Source organism: Narcine bancroftii, chromosome 11, assembly GCF_036971445.1.
Source record: "Narcine bancroftii isolate sNarBan1 chromosome 11, sNarBan1.hap1, whole genome shotgun sequence".
Lineage (NCBI taxonomy): Eukaryota > Metazoa > Chordata > Chondrichthyes > Torpediniformes > Narcinidae > Narcine > Narcine bancroftii.
The window spans coordinates 52508189-52513213 of NC_091479.1; the positions used below are offsets into that span (position 1 = coordinate 52508189).

General features: G+C 52.7%; 1 long non-coding RNA gene across 1 annotated transcript; it reads left to right on the forward strand.

The window, feature by feature from the left end:
• Positions 1 to 917: 917 nt before the first annotated feature.
• On the forward strand, positions 918 to 3043 carry LOC138745388 (uncharacterized). Its single transcript, XR_011346234.1, has 3 exons — positions 918 to 1056; positions 2182 to 2371; positions 2984 to 3043. It is a non-coding gene; the product is annotated as an uncharacterized lncRNA (long non-coding RNA).
• Positions 3044 to 5025: the final 1982 nt, after the last annotated feature.

Below are 5025 nucleotides of genomic sequence, written 5' to 3' on the forward strand. Positions count from 1 at the left end.
CTGCGGGTGGACTGACGAGAGTGCAGGATTGGGGTGCTTGGCAAGCATGCTGGCGGACCACGGCAAACTTGTAGACTGGTCCAAGCTCCTGGATCCATATCTTGAGAAAATAGGCCACCACGTGTTGTCCCACTTCAAGAAGTCGGGGTTCCCAAAATCTAAGGGGAATCAGAGGGTGCCTTTTGGCTGCCAGTGTTTCTCCTGAGAAACCAATGTGAGATCATAGAAAGGAAAGATTTGGAGAGTGCCCATGAAAATAAAGAGATAAAGGTGGTCCAGCAGCGCTGCTGTGCACTGCAGGAGGCAGCACAGACTCTCCCAACCTGAGCCACTGATGTCGAGATGAGAGGGACAGAGGTAGCCAACAGGCATGCCAATCAAGGTCTAACTCCCCCCCACTCCCCCAGTGAGTGAGTTTGTACTGGCCATGGAACGATTAGCTGAGGCCATTTGCCAGGATTCAGGCATTAAAGGTTTCAGAACAGGCCAGGAAGAGCATGAAATCAATTTATTTGCAGAAGTTGTTCTGATATATCTGACAGACCCGACACACTCATTGCCAAAGTTGTGCTCCACCCTGGAGGACTATGGGGAGATCTCTGGGTATAAGTTCTTTTGGGATATGTGCAAAATCATGTCACTTAGGAAGAGGGATTAGAGCCAATGTCGAGAAAATAGTCAACAAATGTGGCGGCAAAATGGGATCAAATATCTAGGAGTTAGAATAGATAACAACGAGTAATTTAGACCAGCTGAATTATTCTCCCCTTGCTTGGGGAAATTGAGGAGGATTTAAATGGTTGGATGTCCCTGCCCATTACACTTGTGGTGTCACAGAGAGGGGAGGTGTCACAGAAGGGGGAGATGATGACTCAGAGGGGGTGATGATGTCACTGCATGGGGCAGCCATAGCTGAGTCGTGCCATGGCACAGCAACACGAGAAAGATGCCTCTCTTGGAAGGGGATTCTGGCCCGCGTGTCGGAGTAGGACGCTGTCTCATCCCAGGGACCCTCTGATCAACAGGGTTGTGTTTGGAAGCACCCTGCGCCCATGGGTGAGATAAAGAGCCTGCTACAGGCTCCCCTACTGGGACAGAACCTCCTCTGGCACCATCCTTTACCCAGTGTGGGCGGAGAGAATGGAGGCTGCATTGAATCCCCTCTCCCCATCCTGAGTGCAGGGCACTTTATGGGGCAGCTGGAGGGGACTGGGGAGGGGAGAACAATGGCATGTGAGGGGATACAGGGATGGGGTCTGTAGGAGTGGAGGGGAGAACAAAGGAACGGGGTAGCACCACAGGCTAATGTCAAGGGAGATTGGATCTGAGATAGGGGACATAGGGTTGAGCTGGGGGGAATGGGGTGCGAGGGGACGGAAAGCACTGGGGAAACCATGGGGGTGGTGTTGGGTGGGGGATGAGAGTGTGGTAGAGGAATCGGGGCAGGGGAGAGTGTGAGGTGTCTGAGGGAGAAGAGAAGTTGCGAGGGGGATGGAAGGCAGACCTTTCAACAGAAATGGGACAGAGCTCCCCCTCCACCTGGAATGGGATCTGTCCACTGAGAGACAGGACCGCTCCTCCACCCGCCACTCCCCCCCCATGGTTACAAGATCACTTCCACCCTTGCATACACCCCACACCCCCCCAACTGGGATAGGATTCTTTCCCCCAGTGGACCTGGATCAAGGTGTTAGAAAGTGTTTCTGCTGCGGCGGACCCAACAGAGTTGAGCGGTGAAGAGTGGGGCTCTCTCTGCACCACCTGCTCCCTCTGGCGACGAGGTCTCACTTGCATCATGGAAGATCACGGTGTTGCTGAGCTTCTGCGAATGTGGAGGGCTTCTGCTAAACCCGTGGTAGGGTTCAGAGTGGTTCATCTCCCCGGGACGTGCTGAAGGTCAAGGATGACCAGATCCTCCCATGGAGGGAGGGTTGTAGACAAAGTGAACGGCTGCGGAACTGGCCTCAGTCTGAGGAGAGTGATCAAAGAGGGACCTCGGGTGGCAATATTTCTACTGAGAGGCTGGAACAAACCACCAGAGGATAAATTCTGACATTTAGGTGACCCTTGGAAGGGAGTTAGAGGGAGGGGTAGAGACTAACTTGGACAGCAAGGCTGGGTTGGGATAAATGACCTGTTGTGTACCCTCTGGGTGTGTAAATGCTGCTGCTTCTGCCCCAGAGGACATGGCAATAAAGTCACAACAGAGGTGGCCACACCGTGTCATGGACCCAACGTCCCCAAGGTGGTGTCCTGCACAGATGATAAAATCATCGACAATAGATCTTTCGGTGTGGTGTACCAGACAAGGCTGGTGGACTCCGGAGAGCTGATTGCCATCAAGAAGATCTTGCAGGACAAGAGATTCAAGGTGAGGGGGAGGAGCAGTTGTGTGGAAATGGAAAACCCTGATATTTAACTTTAGGGCCTACAGCACGTTCACAGGCCCTTGCGACACATGAGCACGTTTCACACAAACACCCCAAACACATTTTTGAAGCGTGGGTGGAAAGAGGAGCATCTGACAGAGACCAAAGCAGCCATGGGGTTTGGAAACAGAGAAAGTCACACAAACCCACAACAGCAGCCCCCCTCCCCACACACAACCCCCCACCCCACACACACACACACACACACACACACACACACACACACACACACACACACACACACACACACACACACACACACCTGGCAAATATCAAAGATTTTCTGCAAATTCATTGTTTAGTAGAAGCTGGGAAAACAATCATAAAAACGGAAGTGATACTTCATTGAACCCCCTGACGAGTCCCCGCTCCAGCAACACAAAAAGTCCCCCCCACCGACTTTCGACGAGTCCCCCATTTCGGCATCCCTTGGAGTTCACCACCTCTGACCTCTTGACGAATCTCCTCCCCGCCTCCCCCCTCAACTTGGACAAGTCGCCCCTCAGGGCTCCGAACCATCGCCCAGCCTTGCTGATGTTCCTCTCTCGCCATAGAACCGCAAACTGCAGATCGTGCGAAAGTTGGATCACACCGTCATCGTCCCTCATCTCAACTTCTACTCCTCTGTAGTCAAGGTAAGATCCACCTGCACCCACCCCACCCCCACTCTGATGCATATCATTTGCTGCTACCTTCCCCATTCCTTCAATCGATCTGTCTCGCTGCAGCCTCTCTGTTGCCTCCATCCTGCCCCTCTGACCAGTGCCGACTCCTTGACACTGGCTGCCCTGCTCCTCACCCATTAACTCATGACCTCTTGCCATTTCAACTCCAGACAGCAGCAAGACCACAAGACAAGGTCGCCAAATTCGGCCACTCAGCCCCTCCAGTCTGTTTCCCCAATTCATTTCACGAATGTACTTTCCCCCATAACTCACTTCCCCAGAACCTTTTGGTGCCCTTCCAAATCAACGCCTGCTCTGAATCGTCCCAACAACTCAGCCTCCACATATTCGACCCCAGCCAACATCCGGCTGCAAACATTTCTCATCTCGAAACGTCAATGGTTTTTCTCTCCCGGTGATTCCTTGCCTCACGAGGGAGGGCGGTCAGAGCTGCACATTTTGTGCAGTCTCACCAGGAGCCGAATGATGGGGCAGCGGACGGGTCCACTACGGCCTGTTGACGCTCTGCTCGCTGAGCCCTTGGATTCATGCAATGTTGTGTTGAGCACTGGGGGCATCAGGCCTACAGAGAGCAGGAGGGGCTGGCACTCCAGTTGGGAGAGGCACTGGGTGTTGGAGGGTAAATCCAGCTGACATGTTTGTATTGTGTCCAAGAGAAAGAGGAGGTTTATTTGAATCTGGGTCTGGACTATGTTCCCGAGACGGTTCACTGCATGGTCCAGCACTTCAACAAGGCCAAGCAGCCCATTCCCATGATCTACATCAAGGTGGTTGTGGGTCTGGGTGGTCAAGTTGTCCACTGGGGCAAGCTTGGATGGTGGGGTTGGAGGATATGAAGGAGTTTACTGGCTGAGTCTCGCTGGGGACTGGATATCGATGAAGGGTGCATGAGGGTCTCAATGGGTATTGGTGAGGAGAGAAAGGGTAGTGAGGGGAGAGGGGCGGAGAGGATGATGAGGATGGATGTTGATTGGCAGGGAGGAGCCCTTCACCCACCTCCCCTTACCCTCAGGATATAGACCCGGCCAGTGTGGAGGCAGAGCGGGTCATGTTATATCGTTGTGTTGCCAGATGTTCATGTACCAGCTGTGGCAGAGCATGGCCTACTTCCATCCTCAGGGGGTTTTCCATTGAGACATCAAGCCCCAGAAGATGCTGGTAGATCCCGAGATGGCCTTCTTATTGCTCCTTTATTTCGGCAGGTAGATCCACCCGTGTCTGTCCGTTCACCACCTCAACGCGGTCCTGATCCCTCTCCCCAACACGGCCTTGACCCCTCCCCATCAGCTCTCACCCCTCCCCCACCAGCTCTCTTCCCTCCTCCCTCTCCCAACTTGCCCCTTCCACAGCTTAATAACTTATTCTAAATAAGATTGTGGGGGGCTTAGATGGAATGAACAGCCAGAAACCTTTCCTAAAATGTCAGGTGCAAATCTCAGAGAGCATCCGCTTCAGGTGAGGGGAGATTTTTTTTATGCAGAGAGTTGTGAGAGCTTTGAATGCGTCACCGGAGAAAGTGGTAGCGGTTGGTAGAATAGGTACATATAAAAGTCTCTGAGACAAGCATGTGGATGTAAGGGAACAGAATTTTTACATGATAAGGGAATTTGGGGATATGGCGAGAAGGCAGGGTAGGTCGAGTTTGGTCATAAATTAGATCAGCCATGATCATATTGAATGGCGGAGCAGGCTCGATAGGCCATTTTTGTCCTACTCCTGTTCCCACTTCCTATGTTCCTATGGGTGTGGTACAGGTAAAGGTTGTGGAGAACATTTACAAAGGTCAGTACAGCCTTTATGGGCCAAAGGGCCTGTACTGGGCAGCAATGCTTGATGTTCTAATGGATGCGGAAGCTCTGGGAAGGGGTAAGGGAGGGACTGGCCAGGAAGTCTGCAGATGCTGGGGCCGA